The following is a 20,092-nucleotide window of genomic DNA, read 5'->3' as shown; positions in this document are numbered from 1 at the left end:
GTTCTCTCCCTTTTTTATTTTATCAGTTATTATTAGCAGACACAGTCTTGTTATGTGATCCCTTTGACTCTTAGACCTATCAGTATGATCAATTGTGAACTGAAATTGATCACTTTGACTAGTGAGATGGCATTGGTACATGCCACCTTGATGGGATTTCCTCTATTCATCTTTAAGTTATTTTAGTGCATATCTGGTGGGGCCCGAGAGGATGAGTGAGAAGGAGAAAAAATATGAGAGAGAAAAGAAAGAACAAATGAGATAAAGAGGCATAAAGGGAGGCCTAGAGCTGTCTAGGAAAGCACAACTTGTCATAGGCCCAGCAAGTATGGTTTTTCTTCAGGAGAAAGTAGTTGATGGTATGTCAATTTGGATTCTCTGCTTTTTCCTTCTTTTAATTTATCAATGATATTGGCCTTTCACATTACCATTAGGCTTTTCTTCTACAAAACTGTTTGACAATTCTTATTTGCAATGTTACCCAAACACTCGATGACATAGATACACTCCCCAGTTCCAAGCTACATAGATGCTACTACAGAGATTTTAAAATAGAACTCAGCAATTGTGGATAGTCCTTTTAATAATGTTTGGTGGCCTTTTGCTGTGGCCATATTTGCCACTGTTGATTTCTTAACTATCATCTATGTGGTTTAATATGAGGCAGATTCTGATGATATCAATCATTTGCATATATTTCCATGCATGGTAAAATATCTCCTCCTCCTCTGCACCCCAAGAGTTCCAAAATGAAAAGGTTGTCTTTAAAGCCATAAGAAATCTCTGCTATATGAGGCTCACTCTGCCATGATAACCTTCCTGTAGCTCTCTACTTTACTCTTCTGAATCATCTCTCGCTTTCATTTGGGTATCACGCTTCCATGCACCAGAAGATTCTTATCCCTAACAAACATGCACAAACTCATGCTACCACATCAGACAAAAAACTACTCAAACAAAGCAAGACAGACCAATATGTGTTGTAAAGATCTCCAGACTATGAGGTAGGGGGCCTAAATTTTTGCCCTACTGCTACCATTATTAACATAGAAAATCCCCTTCATTTTCTCAGGACTTCAAATTCCTCAAGAGATGACCTTCACAGTCTTACCAATTCTAATTTCTGTCCAAAAACTACCTTAAAATAAATTTTGCTTTATTACAATACATTTATCTTATATGAAGGCACTTCAAAAAGTTTGTGGAAGAATGGAATAAAAGATCAAATTTATTTTGGTGTTAAAAAAATTTGAAATATTAACATAGTTTTTTTTCAAAATACACATTTCCATGAACTTTTTGAAGGCCCCAATACAATTTTATTATACATTTTAAGAAAATTAAAACTTACCTTTCAAAACGTGTCTGATACTCGAGCCACTTCTTATGAATTACCTCTACATGCCCTATGTAAAAAGAGTAATATGGGTTAAAAGCAAATTAGTTTACAGGGAAAAAAACCTCTTAATCTGATAACCTCCCTATGATATTTATGGAAAGGAAATAATTCAAATAAATACTGTTTTCTTTTGTAAAATGCTTAAGGTAAAAGAATTTGTGTGGACTTGGAAGAATTTACATTAGTGCCTCTCATTCCCTTTTGGGTAATAGTAAACCTAATCACCAGTGATGCTATAATAATTACGGAGACAGTAAAGAAACATACTGAGCATATCAGACTGTCATAATATTATGTTTATAAATGAGAAGAGACAGCTAAAGATTATAATTTTTTATAGAAGATGGATTTTTGAATACACACACACACACAAGTATATAAGCTTAACCAATAGTTTCAATGCACCATCATACCAGTCCACTCAAGTGTTACAGAACGATAGCATGATTCTAAAAAAGCTGGCATACCAAATCTAGTCTACAGAAGAAATCTTAGGATCACTAGGTCTTACTGCTACACTCAACCTATCACAGACAGATAAGACTCTCCCTATTTATAAATGTGTCTAGGAAAAGGTTCCACAACTTTCTTCAGGAACTATTTCCACTGTTTCACAATCAAGATTTCTCCTTAATTCTCATTAATATCTCCCATGGCCCTTCAAGAGTCTATTTAATCATCTCAGAATAAAGAGTGTATTTATTGACTGTCTGCTGCATCTGAGTCATTAAGACAATTAATAAACTCTTCCCCCAGGCTCATCTTTTTCTGAATCAATGAATACAGTTCCTTCAACATTCCCCTCAGAAAGCATCTCATATTCTGTGACCAGTCTTCTGTTTCTCTAGGCAAATGCCTAACTTCAGAACTCTAGTAAGATCTGCCTGGATTTGAGTTTCTCTTCCTAGGCTTTGCATTTTAGACTTAGTATTTAGAATCATTTTGGGATATACAGAACAGCTCCTTCCCTAAGATTTTATCTCTCAGAATAGTATCAAGCAATATTGCTCAGATTATCCAAAATATAGCTTTAGTGTAGAAAAAAATACAAGCAAAAAAAAATTAAGTCCAGGCTCCAAACCAAAAAGAAAATAAGGGCAATGCAATTTTAGTGTTGTGGTATCCTGTCCAGAGGCCAAGAAATTATTCAAGTGGTATTTCTCAAGAAACAAATGTTTAGACTCCTGGGAGGAAGCCAGAAAGCTGGAGTGGTAATGCAGCTCTTGACTTCCCAGTTCTTATGTCACCAGAGAAATATTTTAGCTGAACAGTAGATACTTGCCCTCATTTCCAGACCACTTCAGCTTGTAAAGTTATATTTTTTGCAGAATTACATAGTGTATCCCAAGGCGAATTTTTATGGTTTGTCAGATGTTATCTATTTAAACTCAAATTTTTGAAATTTATGAAGATAATGCCAATATAAAAGCTGTCTTCTTACATGATACTCAATAACATGAGAACTACTGCCTCTCTAAGGCTTCTGAATTGAATTGGACTCTCAACAAGAGAAAATGGTTCTTTCTGGATTGAATGTTTATAGGGCTTACAACTGGGACTAACTGTAAACATAGGCAGAATACATGTCACCTTAAAAGTAAGATTTGGGGGAGCCTAAAAGATCAGACCTAACTTGCCTCTTAAGGGTCTCAAATATCTATTCCATAAGACAGCCTGCACCAAGTCTCCCCACTAGCAGCACACCTACTATTTTTCTCTCTTTTTGAAAGTATTCATTTAGTGAATAGTTTTTTAGTATTTCAATGAATTTTAAGTGACAAATAAAAATTGAATATGCTTATGTTCAAATACATTGTTTTGAAATATGTATGGGTTGTATAATCACTGATTTGCACTAATATCTGCATTACCTCACAAGTGTAAATCAATTTTTGTAGTGAAAATATTTAAAATCTACTCTTTCAGCAACTGTCAAAAATACAATAAATTGTATTACCTATAGTTACCATATTATACAACAGATCTCTAGAATTTTTCCCTCCTATTTAGTTGAAAGTGTGTACCTTTTGATCAACATGTCCACAACCCTCCCTACTCTGCCCCTGGTCATCACCATTCTATTCTCTGCTTTTATGAGTTCAACATTTTAGTTTCCACATATAAGTGGGATCATGCAGTATTTGTCTTCCTGTGCCTGCCTTATCTCACTCAACATAATGTCCTCATGTTGTTGTAAATAACAAGATTTCTTTCTTTCTAAAGACTGAATAGAATTCCATTGTGCATGACCACATTTTCTTTATCAGTTCATCCTTCAGGGTAAATTCAGGTTGTTTCCATTCTTTGTTATGTGTGACTAGCACTACAGCAAACATGGGGGTGCTGACATCTCTTTGATAGACTGATTTCATTACCTTTGGACATATTTATAGTCAATTGTGGGATTGCTAGATCATATGATAGTTCTATTTTTAATTTTTTGAGGTACCTCCAAAATTGTTTTCCATAATGGCTGGACTAATTTATATTCCAAATAACAGTATACAAGGAAACCCTTCTATCCACATTCTCCCCAACAATTTTTTTCATCTTTTCGATAATTGTCATTCTAAAAGACACCTGCTATTTCTATTTTTTAACAGCATATATTGCCTTCTAACATACATTTTTTGCTTTCTTGTTGTTTGTCATTTATTCCCTGTCCCTCTCTTCTAGACTCTAAGCTCTATGCAGAAATATTTTTGTCTATTTTGTCCACTGACTGAATCCCCAAGTACATAAGAAAGTGCTGGACAAACATTACATGCTGAATAATTTTGCTTTAAATGAATGAACAATTCCTATGAGAGATACCTAGCGTAACAGATTGACAGTATAACACATTTTATTTTGATTAACTAGTAAAGGCAGAAATTATCATTAATTAATTGAAAGCAGAAATACAAAGTATTTATACAAGTTGATAGAGTTGCTTTCATTCATTTATTTCAAAGCATTTATTCAATTCTTACAAGTTGCACTTCACCATCATGTAAATAGATATATCTATTCATATACACAACCACATTTAGACTCAGATCCACATGCAAGAAACAAATTAGGCAAAGGAGTATATTAGAAGGTGTGAGAGTAAAAATTAAGACAGGCACAGGCTGGTTTGTGAAGTGGTAGGACAGCTACTGGCTTGTGAGGAGCTAAAGACGAGAGTACAAGAATATTCAAGAAAAAAATGAAAGGTGATGTCAGACTATAATCAAGAAATATCTCCCTTGGGTCTCCACTCTACTTTAACTTTGATCAGGTAGGCTAGGTCAGCCCCATTCTACACAAAACTCACGCTTTTTATTCCTGTTGCTGAGATTCCCTTCTATTTAAAATCTTCTATTTTCATACCAATCTCCTTTCTCACAAAGTACTACATCTCCCTAGCTTCATTAAATAAATATAGAGCAGCTCTTGAAACAAACAAAAAACCAAAGATATTCACTTACTTAACAAAATGGAAATGAAGTATTAGACTGGCGCTCTCTTGTGACTGTAAGCCTTCACATTCTCAGAAAATGAGTTCCCAACCAGATCAGGGCAGCTGCCCCATTGGTTTCCCTTAAGTGCTTTTTTTCTTATCTCTAAATGAGATCTTTTTAAATAGAATTGACTGAAACAGGAACAAAGAGAATGCTGATACCATTTAGACTGTAAGAGTTATTTGGAAATGTCTAAACCTCCCTCTCTGTCCATTAAAAAAAAATCCTGTTAAAATTTAAAGCAAGGTCATTGAAACGATTTATTTGTTTGAACAATTGGAGGAAAGTGTCAGCATTCCAAAGGCTGAGTATGCCAAAATGCATTTATCTTAATGTTCAGGATATATCTAACATTCTCCCCCCCTGCCATTCTCTTTTCTTAGCTTTTCAGGATACTCAGCTTCCAAAGAAGGCTATATTTGAAAAAATATTGTTATCAGAGCTGTACATGGCTCTAAAATATAAATTTTTCTGTGTGACTTTGTTCAAAATTATTGAAATAGGTTAGAAAAGAAATTATTCATCCCTTTCTCTAGATGAAGAAAAATAAAAGTGTATTTTTGAAGATTGGATGACCAAAATTTCCCTTTGGTGACAAAAATCAGGCTGTCTTATTCTTCACTGCTTTTTAATGTTGGCTTTGAATTTATGTCCTTATGTAGTAGATACTAATTGAGCACCAACCACTCTGCAAAACCAAGATTTACCTACTCTAGACAAAGTCCTTCTCCCCTCAAATAAATTAGTATCTAGTATAAAAAAGAGACATGTACATGTATGTTGCCAATATTGCAAGATAATAGGTTGTATTAATACACTTTGTCTCTAAACTTTGCTGGTAGCATACCTGCTGGGTTTTTTATTTTAAACACATCCCCTCAGTGGATGAACATTTATAAATTATATACAAGCAGTGTCATATTTTTCAAGGCACAAAATATAGTTAGGGTGAAGTTTATTGATGCTATGTAGGCTATAAATTTACATATCAAATTCTCCCAGCTTATTTTGAAATTTATAGGCCAACATGCTAGCATATTTGATTAGATTAGCATGGTTTTAGGATTTCTTTTGTATTTATCCTAAGAATGTGGCAGACAAAGTGTGTTATCAACTTGTTATTCGTTTCTGCTTACATTACAGGTAATACCTTCAATGTTCTTTGCAGGCATCTTTTAGACTCCTTTTATCAAAGTTAGTTTATTTCAAACTAGATAACGTGATCAGGAAATTTAAGTGGGAACATGTTAGCTGCAATATCTTGCAAAACTTATATGGTAAAAGTAAACTAATAAATGAGTGTTTCTGGCTCTGCCTTCACACTTCTATTGCAACATATATGAATATCATATGACATTCCATGTGGTCCTCTATCATCAAACAGACCAAGTGATGATAACCTCAATTTTATACATGTGTGAGTTGTTATCACTTATATATATTTCATTATTATACATGATTGAAAAGAATCACTTATAAAAATACATTCTTATATTTCTACTCATAACCCTACTGTCCATCTAAAACTCCTGGATACATATTGCTAGTTCCGGATACCCTTGCATTAGTCTGTTCTAGGACTAGAAAATGAATTTCTGAATTTTGAATTATTTCTCAGAAAAGTAAAGACTCAAATACAAAATGTTTTTCATTACTTCCTGATCCTTAACCAGAAAATCATTTAGTCATGTCATCCCAAACTCAATCCTCAAGTCTTCTAACTAAGCTTTTTTCTATATTTATGCTTTTAGAGATCATTTAGAAAGGATGTAAGAAAGAAAAGGTCTTAAGTTGAACACCAGACTAATGAAATGGTTCTATGCATTAACTAAGATTACATAGTTCATATGAGATAACTTCACTGAGGGGTTTACTGAGTTACAGTGATTGCATTGTGCTCTGAATCACATTATATACTCAAGATTATAAATGTAAACAACAAACAGGATATAGTACACTGAATATATATTTCAGGAAGTATGATATACTGGAAAGAGTTTTTTAGGTCAGGCTTGAATTTGAATTCTAACTCAGCTATTTAGGAGTAGTGCAAAATTAGGAAAGTGGCTTAACTAAGTCTGTTTCCCTCGTGTGTTAAATGGAGGACTTTTTATGAGTAGAATAGCAATCAATAGGTGTTCAATACCTGAGTATCAATCATCATTTAAAATGAATGAGATCATGTGAGAATGAAGAAATTGTGCAGTTTGGTATTCCATAGTAATTCTATGTCCTTAGAAATATTTCCTAGTTAGGCTAATGTAGTGACTCATTAATTCAATAATTATTTCTTAGGGCAGGTGTTTTATGCAGCAATTAAGATGCTATTTGGGAGGCATGCAATGTGGCATAGCAGGTTAAGCTTCCACTGATGCCGGTCCGAATCCTGGCTGCCTCACTTCTAATCCAGCTCCCTGCTAATGCACCTGGGAAAGCAGCAGATGACGACCCAAGTCCTTGGGCCTCTGCACTCATGTAGGAGACCCGGAATAAGCACCTGGCTCCTGGCTTCAGATTGGCACAGCTCCAGCTGATGTGGCCATCTGGGGAGTGAACCAGCAGATGGAAGAACTCTCTCTCTCTCTCTCTCCTTCTGTAACTCTGCCTTTCAAATAAATAAAAACAAATCTTATTTAAAAAAAAAATGCTACTGGGATGCCTGCATCCTATGTTGTAGTGCCTGGGTTCAAGTTCTGGCTCCATTACTTTTTTTTTTAACTCTTATTTAATAAACATAAATTTTGAAAGTACAACTTTTGGATTATAGCAGCTTTTCCCACCATAACCTCCCTCCCACCCACAACCATCCCATCTCCTACTCACTCTCCAATCCCATTCTTCATTAAGATTCATATTTAATATCTTTATATACAGAAGATTAACTTAGTACATACTAAGTAAAGATTACAACAGTTTGCACTCACACAGGCACACAAGGTATAAAGTACTATTTGAATACTAGTTTTACCATTAATTTGCATAATACAACACATTAAGGACAGAGATCCTACATGGGGAATAAGTGCACAGTGACTCCCATTGTTGATTTAAAAATTGACTCTCTTATTTAAGAAGTCAGTAATCACCCGAGGCTATTTTATTTTATTTTATTTTTTAAAAGACAGAGTTAGAGAAAGAGGTAGAAGACAGAGAGATGTGTCTTCCATCTGCTGGTTCACTCTCTAATTGGCTGCAAAGGCTGATTCAAAGCCAGGAGCCAGGAGCTTCTTCCAGGTCTCCCACGTGGGTGCAGGGGCCCAAGGACTTGTGCCATCTTCTACTGCTTTCCCAGGCCAAAGCATAGAGCTGGATTGGAAGAGGAGCAGCCAGGACTAGAACTGGCACCCATATGGGATGCCGGCACTTCAGGCCAGGGCTTTAACCCACTGTGCCACAGCGCCAGCCCCAACACCCGAGGCTCTTGACGTGAGCTGCCAAGGCTATGGAAGTCTTTTGAGTTCACAAACTCCAACCTTATATAGACAAGGCCATAATCAAAGTGGAAGTTCTCTCCTCCCTTCAGAGAAAGGTACCTCCTTCTTTGATGGCCCGTTCTTTCCACTGGGACTCCCTCACAGAGATCTTTCATTTAGGTCTTTTTCTTTCTTTCTTTCTTTCTTTTTTTTTTTTGCCACAATGTCTTGGCTTTCCATGCCTGCAAAACTCTCATGGGCATTTTAGCCAGATCAGAGTGCCTTAAGGGCTGATTCTGAGGCCAGAGTGCTGTTTAGGACATCTGCCATTCTATGAGTCTGCTGTGTATCCCACTTCCCATGTTGGATTGTTATCTCCTTTTTAATTCTATCAGTTATTATTAGCAGACACTGGTCTTGTTTATGTGATCCCTTTCACACGTAATCCTATCTTCATGATCAATTATGAACTTAAACTAATCACTTAACTAATAAGATTGCAACTAATAAGATTGCATGTATTGGTATATGACACCTTAATGGGATTTGGAATCCCCTGGCACGTTTCTAGCTCTACCATTAGGGGTAAGTCCAAGTGAGCATGTGTCGAACTGTACATCTCCTCCCTCTCTTATTCCAACTCTTATATTTAAAGGGAACAATTTTCAGTTAAATTTAAACACCTAAGAATAATTGTGTGTTAATTAAAGAGTTCAACCAATGGTATTAAGTAGAAAAAGAAAATTCTAAAAGGAATAAAATAGTAAGATGTTCCTCAACAGTTAAGACAAGGGCTGATCAAGTCATTGTTTCTCATAGTGTCCATTTCATTTCTATAGGTTTCCTTTTAGGTGCTCGGTTATTTGTCACCAATCAGGGAGAACATATGATATTTGTCCCTTTGGGAATGGCTTAATTTACTCAGCATGATGTTTTCCAGATTCCTCCATCTTGTTGCAAATGACCAGATTTCATTGTTTTTTTTTTTTTACTGCTGTATAGTATTCTATAGAGTACATGTCCCATAATTTCTTTATTCAGTCTACTGTTGATGGGCATTTGGGTTGGTTCCAGGTCTTAGCTATTGTGAATTGAGCTGCAATAAACATTAAGGTGCAGACAGCTTTTTTATTTGCCAATTTCATTTCCTTTGGGTAAATTCCAAGGAGTGGGATGGCTGGGTTGTATGGTAGGGTTATATTCAGGTTTCTGAGGAATCTCCAGACTGACTTCCATAGTGGCTTGACCAGTTTGCATTCCCACCAACAGTGGGTTAGTGTCCCTTTTTCCCCACATCCTCACCAGCATCTATTGTTGGTAGATTTCTGTATGTGAGCCATTCTAACCAGGGTGAGGTGAAACCTCATTGTGGATTTCATTTGCATTTCCCTGATTGCTAGTGATCTTGAACATTTTTTCATGTGTCTGTTGGCCATTTGTATTTCTTCTTTTCAAAAATGTCTATTGAGGTCCTTGGCCCATCTCTTAAGTGGGTTGTTTCGTTGTTTTGGAGTTTCTTGATCTCTTTGTAGATTCTGGTTACTAATTCTTTATCTGTTGCATAGTTTGCAAATATTTTTTCCCATTCTCAATTTGATGCAATCTCAATTGTTAATTCTGGCTTTGACTGCCTATGTCTGGCTCCATTTTTAACTCTGCTCCCTGCTAATGTGCATCCTGGAAGGCAGCAGGTAATGGCTCAAGTAGTTAGGTCCCTGCCTACCATGTGGGAGACCTTGATTGAGTTCTTGCCTTCCACCTGGCCCAGCCTGCCTGTTGCAGGCATTTAAGAAATGAACCAGTAGATGGAAGATCTCTCTTTGTCTGCCTTCCAAAAATAAATACAAAAATTTTAGGCACTGGCCTTGTGGCCCAGCATGTTCAGCCTCTGCCTGTGATGCCAGCATCCCATAAAAAAGATCATTTTGTGTCCCAGCTGCTCCACTTCCTATCTAGCTCCTTGTGAATGCAACTGGAAAAGCAGCAGAAGATGGCCCAAGTGCTTGGGCCCCTGCCACCCATGTGGCCCTCCCACCCATGTGGGAGACCCAAATGGAGTTCCAGGCTCCTGGCTTTCATCTGGCCCACCCCAGCCATTGTAGTCATTTGGGAAGTGAAGCAGCAGATTAAGATTTCTCTTTCTCTCTCTGTCTCTCATCTCTCCTTCTAACTCTGCCTTTCAAATAAATAAATCTTTAAACAAGTTTTAAAAAAATTATGATTTTTGAGTACCTACTCAATGCTCAACAGTGTGCCACATATTGTAGTGAACATAGTGCTCTCAAGGAGCCTAGTAGACTAAACTGCCATAGCAATTAAACCTAAATATGTAATGGTACAAGGCAACAGAGGGTCAGTTCTTCCTCATCTAGTAATCTGGAGTAAGTATTCTGGTCACCAGATAGCCATTCTACTTTCAACATGTGGTTTACAATGTTGATTCCTAATTGGAGGCAAATGAATCTTAAAAATACATGTGTGGAGATTCTATGGATAAGTCCTAGATTAATACATGTAACTTCTGCTACCCTTCCATTGGAGATAACCAAATGGCTTAACCTAATTTCAAGAGGGACTGAGATTTGTAGACCAGCTGTGTGTCCACTCAAAGGGAAGAACAGAGATTAATAGTTATGAGTCTGCAGTTGATGTACGGTGTGTGGGGGAGTGAGGGAAAATATGAGACAAAATGTTTTTATGCATGAGGGAGCAGTTAGTGGAAAAGCTAGGGGGACATATTCAATCCTGCTATTGCAGGAAAGTCTCACAATACAAATCACTGTGTTTGCATAGTTTCCAGTTTATTATAATCCTACTGTTCTTTAATTCATTCAAACCATTCATTTCCAAAGGGATCACAGAATCTAATACTAAAGCAGATGGCTTCCTCAATCTCAGGCAAAATTTGTATTTTCTTTTTCTTTTTTTTTTTTTTCAGTTTAAGATCTGGGTGGCCTTAAAAGACTTAAGCCTCTGTGTGTTCTCTCTCTCCTCCTACATTTCCCAAAGCTACCTTGTTTGCCTCTTATAATTCTAGGGACAAGAGACGGAAGTACCCTTGCATGGTGTACTGGTCCCCTGCACAAGTGGAGAAAAGTCAATTCAAAGAGAACACACACACACAGAATAGACTGCAGCTAAAAAAAAAAGCTTATTTTCAAGCCTGTATCACAGATCTGATAATTATATGTTGGTGGAAAAGAATCAAAAACAAACTAGCAATCAAGTGGTCATAGGTACAAGTAGAACTTCCTGAAATAAATTGAAAATCTTTTCCTGGATGCAGCAGTTTAATGATGTACCCCTTGGGAGAGGTTCTCATGCTGGTGTAATGATTGAGAGTCTGCAATCCTCTGAGTCTACAATTACTGATCTCCGTAAAGTATGCAAACCTGTCGTCCATGTGTGTGTATTTGTGTATGTGTATACATTTAAGCATTGCCCTCTCTCCTCCAACCCCCTACATACACTCACCACACTACCCTTTGACTATCCTGATGAATGTACTAATACCTTCTGTGAGAACTGACCACATCCAAAGCTTGGTCAGATTGAGGTAGCTGGCAGAATGAGGTTTGGGAGGGAAGCAGATATGAAAGTGACAAGTATGGAAGTAGAGACACAGACAACACCCTTATAGAAATGTTGATTCAAATTCCATTAAACCATTAGGAATTCATTCTTTGGGCCTAGAAAGCATTCTAGTGTGTAATAGACTTACTAAATGCCCATGGGAAGAATAGACTTTTAAATGTGCCTTCTAATATTATCTATTATAAGAAATAAACTGAAAAAGCAGCAAGAGACAAGGCCCTATAAAAGGAAAATCGAGCTAGGTATCAAAGGAAAGAAAGAGCAAAAGTAGGATAATGGGAGTGAGAAAGCGGGATACATTTTTAAAGAAAAGCATCTGAGAAGATTGAGTTCTAAATCCTGACCACAAGGTTGAATTCTAAATCCTGCCATGACACAATATAAACTAAATTAAACAAAGAGGAAATTGGTAATAGAATTTCTGGAAGAAGGAACTTGTTTTGGATTAAGGGGAAAAAACACACACGTCTTAAAATGCCTGAGTATTTTAAAATTAGTGAGATTTTATTTAAAGTTTCTTAAGTCTATCATTTCTATTAAAATATTTTCAAACTGATCAAGATAGTAGAGCTTAATGACTCCTCATCTCATTTTCTTAGGAATATACAAGATAGACATCTTCGTTTACATGCCATGACCTGAAAAACAACCCTAAGGAGACATCTTGCTGCCAATGTCTTCTCTACCCTTGTTAAAAGACAGTGCATACTATATTATTCTTGGAAGGCAAAGATCATGACCATAATTAAGCAAATGTTCTGAAGAACCCAGAGTCTTTTTGGATGTTGTTTTTTAGTAATCAACTGTGCATGCTGCTTCATGTCATACTGTTGGCTTATTTTCTCTCTTTGTTCATTATTTCTTTTCCTCTAGAGAGTTTAATTTTAAAATCTATTGAAATTAGAGAGTTCAGTGGAATTGGTTGTAATAAAAATAGCTTTGATATAAAAAAGAAACTCAAGAACAAGAAAACACTTTATCCTTGTTGTAGCAAACCTATGGCTTCTTAGGAAACAGAAACATTTTATCTAATTAACCCTTACAAATCCTTAAGAGTTAATCTGTGGGGTTGGTTATTCTTGTTGACTGAGAAATTAAATGGCTCAAGACACTTCACAAAGCCTATCAAAGAGGGTACACAGATTCTTTGAGAACAGATCTTCCCTAGAGTTTTTTTTAAATACTTGCTTATTTATTGATTGATTTATTTGAAAGTCAGAGTTTCACAGAGAGAGAAGGAGAGGCAAAGAGAGAGAGAGGTCTTCCATCCGTTGGTTCACTCCCCAGATGGCTGCAATGGCTGGAGCTATGCCAATCCGAAGCCAAGAGCCAGGAGCTTCTTGTGGGTCTCCCATGCAGGTAAAGAGGCCTAAGGACTTGGGCCATCTTCTACTTTTTTCAGGCCATAGCAGAGAGGTGGATCAGAAGTGAGCAGCTGGGTCATGAACCAATGCCCATATGGGATGCCAGCAGCACAGGGGGCAGCTTACTAGGCCACAGTGTGGGCCCCAAGACATTGTTCTTCAACTATCAACTCAATGACCTATCTACTTCAACCAAATGAACTTTCCTTTGTTTTTGATTTGCTTTTCTATTAAGCTTATGACCTATCACTTCAACCTTCTTTTGCCAATACCCTTAACTGCTGTATTTTGTGGCCAAATACTTGCTCAGTGAAGTCATCCATATAAAAGTGCATTTAACCACACATATGCATTGTACTGTTAAAATTGTTCTCCTTAGTTTTTTTTGTCTGCATAATGAACCAAACACTGAGAAATATATGATAATATATAATAGTAGATTTGCTCATCTTTTGTTTCTATATTTTAAGACAAAGATATTGGAAGCATATAAGTTTAGACTTATAATTTAATGATGAGTTGAAATATTGATTATGTGATAGCTGTTTCTAGGCAGGTTTCATACTCATTATTTATTTTCCCCTAAACAGTATGATATATAAGTTTTATTATTTTTAAAAGATTTATTTATTTATTTGAAAGGCAGAGATAGGAGAGAGAGAGGGATCTTCCATCTGCTGGTTTACTCCCCAAATGGCTGCAAAGGCTGGGGTTGAGCTAGGCTGAAGCCAGCAGCCTGGAGCTTTATCTGGGTAGCCCATGTGGGTGCAGGGTCCTAAGCACTTGGGCTATCCTAGACTGCTTGCCCAGGCACATTAGCAGGGAGCTGGATTGGAAAGTAGGGCAGCTGGGACTCGATCCATCGCTCATATGGGATGCCGGCACTGCAGGCTGCGGCTTTTACCTCCTACACCACAGTGCTGACCCCATAGATATTTTGTAGTAGGTCATTTCAATTCTCTTGTCTCTTTTATTCTATGTTTATTTTCTTAGAAATTGTCTTGATTTTATAATTAATATGTCATTTTAGGACAATCTAGTTCAGATTAATAGCAACTTAATTTCAACATTATACCAAAACTTTGCTCTAATCCAGCTCTTTGGTCTGTCATTGTCACACAAGTTATATCTTTATAACCTTCTATGCCCATCAACAGTTTCTTAATTTGTTGCTTTATATTAGTATCTTTCAAATCAGTTCAGAGAAGAAAAGAGTTATAAATAGAAATGTGCTTACATTGACTTTGACTTACCTATGCATTTACCTTTAATGGTGTTCTCTATTTCTTCATGTATACTCAAGTTACTCTCTAGAGTTCCTTTGTTTCATGTTAAAGAACTACCTTTTAGTATTTCTCATACAGTGGGCCTGCTGGTGATAAATTATCTTTTGTTTATTTTAGAATATCTTGATTTTTCCTTAATTTTTGAAAAATAATTTTGTTAGTTACAGAGCTATAATTTTAGTCTTTTTCTTTCAGTGTTTTGAATGTTGTCCTACTGTCCTATGGCTTCTATTTTTTCTGATGAGAAATGAGTTGCTAACCCTATTGAGGGGGCCGGTATCACGGTGTAGCAAGTAAAGCCACTGCCTGTGGTGCTGGCATCCCATATAGGTGCCAGTTCCAGTGCTGGCTGCTCTACTTCCCATCCAGCTCCCCGCTAATGGTCTGGGAAAGCAGTGGAAGACGGCCTAAATGTTTAGGCCCCTTTTACACACATGGGAGACCTGGAAGAAGCTCCTGGCTGCTGGCTTTGACCTGGCCCAGCCCTGGCCATTGTGGCTATCTGGGGAGTAAACCAGCAGATGAAGATCTCTCTGCCTCTATCTCTCTCTATCTCTGTAACTCTTTCAAACAAATAAATAAATTAAAAAAAAATCTTATTGAGGATTCCTTGTAGTTGATAGTCATTTTCCTCTTTCAGCTTCCAAGTTTCTGTCTTTTGACAATTTGACTATGATTTATGTTGGTGTACATCTCTGAGTTAATACTACTAATAACTTTTTAAATTGTTGACACATGGTTTCCTTGAGTTTTTTCAAATAATTACTTATTTATAGGTTTTGCATGGCAGGGCATATAACTGGGCTTCCTGAGGAATTGCTTCTATTGACATTTTTTTTCTTGTGTTTGCACCACACTTTTGCAATTATTTACGTGTCTGTTTTGGTGAAAATTGGACATCTTGAGAAATATAACTTGGCAACTATGGAAATCAGTTCTCCCTCTGCAGGAGAGAGTTTGTTGTTTCTATTTGCTTACCGACTTCCCTGAACTAATTCTTTAAAATCTGTATGCTTTATTGTGTTCAGCCACTGAAACCTCTGCTTACAAAGTTTAGTGGTGTGCAAGTAAACAAACAAAAATTACTTTAAAGTCTTTAAGTCAGTAAGTCTCCCATCTTTTGCTGGGGGTTCTGTTTTTAAGTTGGGCCATGGCCTTTATGCTATGGCAGTTGACAATTCTGCCGCAGCTTTCATTTCTTGCTTGTGCAGATCTTCAGGGTCATACAGAGGTGAGAACTGCGGCTTCTAGTCTTTCTTGGGTATGCACCTGACCCCGCACTTGTGGTATCACCAATTTTTGACTTTTCAGGAATACACCACAACTTGAAAAAGTTTGCTATGGAAACTTCATTCCCCAGATTTTTAAGTTTTGGGGCCTGCTGCTTGTTTGACTCAATTGTCACTGCCACTCACAGCAAACTGTGATGTTAAACAATTGCCTCTGGCTTGCATTTTAATGAGAAATATCCTGGGGACAGGCCTTTCCTCACTCAGGAAGTCATGAAGCAGATCAAATGGACATCAATTCTAATCAAAGTTTCTCCAGGGAATGGCCAGAAAGGTCATTCTTTTGGAAGTTCCAAACCCATTCTGCCACCTTTGTGTGCCTGTGAGATTGCACATACTCACAGGTACATATGATTCTAAGACTGTTGGTTTTCAAAGCTATTAGAGAGCTAAGAGGAAGACGGCAATAGTGCAAATTAAAACATCATAATCCTCACTATGCCATTTTTCTTAAATAACTGTTAGACTGTTGTAGCCTTTGGTTAATTTCCAGAGTTGCAAGTTAACTTTGATGATTTTTGCCAGTGATATTGCCTTTATGAAAGGCATGGATTTTTGGAGGCTCTTCTCCACCAACACAGATTTTAAAAGATTTATTTGAAAGGCAGAGTTACAGACACAAAGAGGGAGAGGGAGAAGGGAGAGGGAGAGGTGGGGGGTGGGGAGAGAGAGAGAGAGAGAGATCTTCCATTCCCTGATTTACTCCCCAAATATCTACAATGGCTGGGGTTGGGCCCAGTGGAAGCTAGGAGCAAAGGAGCTTCACGTGGGTACAGGGGCCCAAGGACTTGGGCCGTCTTCTACTGTTTTCCCAGGTGCATCATCAGGGAACTGGATAAGAAGTAGAGGATCCAGGACTCAAATGGGTGCTTATATGGGTTGCCAGCATTGCAGGCAGTGGTTTAACCTGCTGTGCCATATGCCAGCTCCAATATCCGTTTTTTTTCTTTAAGACCACTTCCCCCTCCTATTTCATTATACTGTTTTTAGTATTTTAATGGTTACTCTAGGCATTTTTAAGCATAAAGCCTAAAGTTAGTTATCTTCCCTTTTCCTGAAAAGATAAATCTCATGGAGCCTTAACTCAGATCACTCCTCCCTCACAAAGTATATAAACTTGTTCTGGTATTTGAGTTTTATCTTATGCTTTCTTCAATGCCTCAAATTAGCAATTGTTAGGGCCAGCATTGTGGCATAGCAGGTAAAGCTGCAGCCTGAAACACTGGCATCCTATATGGGTACCAGTTCCAGTCCCAGCTGCTCCACTTCCCATTCACCTTCCTGCTAATGGCCTGAAAAAGCAGTGGAAGATGGCCCAAGTGTTTGGGCCCCTGCACCCAAGTGGGAGACTTAGAAGAAGCTTCTGGCTCCTGGTTTTGGCCTGGCCCAGTCCCAGCCAATCTGGCCATCTGAGGAGTAAACCAGTGAATGGAAGATTTCTCTGTCTCTCCCTCTCTCTCTCTGTAACCCCAACTTTAAAATAAATCTTTAAAAATATTAGCAATTATCTTCACTTAACATGAAGATAGCCAATGTTTGTTTTGATTTACTCACATGCTTACCCACATCCTTACTCAGTTTTTGCATCTCAATAATCTCAGGCCTTTTTCCTTCGGACAAAAGTGCTTCCTTTAAAATTTTTATGAAACTCTATGAGTAATAAATAACAATGGTTTTACAGTGCTATGAATACCACAATATAAAGGGACTTGGATGAAAGCACAAAATGTGTGCTTATGAAATTTGGGCCTGATAACTGTGATAGTTATGCTAGGTTACAGAATTAAGATTCAAAAATTTCTGGAAAGATATAACAATTAACAAAACTGAGTATATTGAAAAAACTATAAATATTCAAGAACTAAATTGTACAAATCAAACACAGTATGGGAGTATCTAACTCAACAGCAGTTCATATATAAAACACCTAAGGGAGACTTCCAAAGATTCTGTCAATGGTGGAAAACTAGTAAAAGCTACTGGCTCTCTCCCCCAAATTAATCTTAGAGAAACTATAAAGGACACACAGGTCTCAAGATGTAATAAACTATTCTTGAAACCTGGCTATTAAGACATAAATGTATGTAAGACAGAGGGTAGTAGCATAGTGCAAAAGTTAGCTCGAGGGAGCAATGAGAATGGCTAGGAAAAAAATAGTTTACATTTTGGTTTTGACTTTACACTGCATTTTCTTGGGACACTTGACATTACAGTAATGAGAGTAGGTGTAACATGACCATAAAGCTAGTATCACATTAGCTAACTGAAATTTAGGATATTTAAAAATCACAAGCAGGGCTATGCATTTGGTTCAATGGTTAAGACGCCACTTAGAATCTCTGCAGCCCATGCTGGAGTACCTGGGTTCATGTTCTGGCTCTGCTTCCAATTCCAGCTTTCTGTCAACGTGTATCCTAGGAGGCAGCAGGTGAAGTCTCAAGTACTTGGGTCTCTGCCACCCAGACTGAGTCCCTAGCTCCTGACTTCAATCTGCCAAATTTGGTGAGCTGGGAAGAGGAGTTGAAGGAATCATTTCATACAGTTTTCTAGAGATACTAAATTTATTTATTTATAACTCAAATTTATACTAAGCTTCTATTAGTTACAAGGCAATGTGTGTTAGCTGCTAAAGATACAGTAATAAAATTAAGACCTATTACGATACCAGCCCTAAAGAACCTTATAATCTTGTGGGAAAGTGTTATAAACATGTAAACTGTCACACTGAGAAGTGCAATCAAAGGAACAGACTGATGTTATAAAATAGGAGAGAACTCTTGAGCACGGGAATTTCCAGCTGAATGATATAAAGCAAGAAGTGTGGCAATTCAAATTAAGACAGATACAAGGGGCCAGTGCTGTGGCGAAGTGGGTTGAGGGGCTGTTTGCAACGCCAGCACCCCATATCATAGGGCAGCACCATCGTGTGCTGGGAGAGATTAAGTAGAGTTGAAGTTGGAGTGGTAAACCAGGGTCTTATTAAAGTGAGAGTTTCAAGCAAAGGGATTACATGACAATTTATATCATTAACAGGTTAAGTTTTCTGTGTGGAGTACGGGTTGGAGAAGAACTGTGAAAGTAAGGCCACATAGGAGACCACTGCAGCAGTCCAGGTAAAAGCTAAAATAAAAGTGCTAAGACTATAGATTAGTGGTTCTCAATTTGACTGCGTATGGGAATAAACTAGGAATTTTTGAAAGTACTGAAATTCTGAGGCTGGCACTGTGGCATAGTGGGTAAAGCCACCACCTGCAACACTTGCAACCAATATGAGTATTATTTCAAGCTCTGGCTGCTCCACTTCCAATATAGCTTCCTGCTAATACACCTGGGAAAGCAGCTGAAGATGGCCCAAAAGAACTTGGGTCCCTGCCATCCCAGTGGGTGACCCAGGTGGGATTCTAGCTTCCCTGGCTTCAGCCAGGGTTGCATCCATTTGGGGAGTGAAGCAGTGGATGGAAGTTTCTCTCTCTCTCTCTCTCTCTCTCTCCCTCTCTCTCTCTCCCTCTCTCCTTCTCTCTCTCCCTCTCTCTCTCCTTCTCTCTCCCTCTCTCTCCCTCTCTGTCTTTCAAATAAATAATTAAAAAAATACTGAAGTCCCAGTTCCATCCCTGCAGTTTGTGATTTAATTGGTGTGGAATTGGAATGAGCACTCTTCTGAAGCTCCCCATATGTCTCTACATGCAGCCAGGATTGAGAAGCATTGACACAGAAATGGATGAGCTCTCCAACAAAGTGCACACAGATGAGAGGCACAAGAATGAAACATAAGGAGCAAAATTTCTCAAAAATTAGATTCACAAGCCATTGTATATCATCAGCTTTGGAGTGCTGACTATAGGTATAGATTCCAAGGCTTCATCCAGAACTATTACATAAGAACCTACAATGATGAGGCCCCCAATTCCATACTTTAGCAAGCTTCTAAAATGATTTTAATGTATTTCTTAAAGATTTATCCATTTATTTGAAAGGTAGTGTTAGAGAGAGAGGGAAAGATAGAGGTCTTCCATCTGCTGATTCATTCCTCAAATGACTGCAACAGCCAGAACTGGGACGATCCAAAGCCAGGAGCCAGGAGCTTCTTCTGGGTCTCCCAAGTGGGTGCAGGGGCCCAAGGACTTGGGCCATGTTCTACTTCTTTCCCAGGCCACAGCAGAGAGCTGGATCAGAAGTGCAACAGCCAGCACTTGAACTGGTGCCCATATGGAGGCTTAATCAATTACGCCACAGCACTGTCCCAATTTTAATGTATATTAAAG

The 20,092-nt window shown here is 37.8% G+C and overlaps 1 protein-coding gene across 1 annotated transcript in view; it reads right to left on the bottom strand.

The window, feature by feature from the left end:
- IL13RA2 (interleukin 13 receptor subunit alpha 2) overlaps positions 1-4,958 on the bottom strand; it is a 65,034-nt gene extending 60,076 nt beyond the window's left edge. The window contains exons 1-2 of the mRNA XM_008272903.5: positions 4,852-4,958; positions 1,352-1,406 (exon numbers count right to left, since the gene is read on the bottom strand). The gene's annotated coding sequence lies outside the window, so the exon portion shown is untranslated. The remainder of the gene's footprint in view (positions 1-1,351; positions 1,407-4,851) is intronic.
- Between the last annotated feature and the right edge of the window lie 15,134 nt (positions 4,959-20,092).

Source organism: Oryctolagus cuniculus, chromosome X (genome assembly GCF_051225735.1).
Source record: "Oryctolagus cuniculus isolate XC-2025 breed Fujian yellow rabbit chromosome X, ASM5122573v1, whole genome shotgun sequence".
Lineage (NCBI taxonomy): Eukaryota > Metazoa > Chordata > Mammalia > Lagomorpha > Leporidae > Oryctolagus > Oryctolagus cuniculus.
This window is presented reverse-complemented; position numbering and strand designations above follow the sequence as displayed.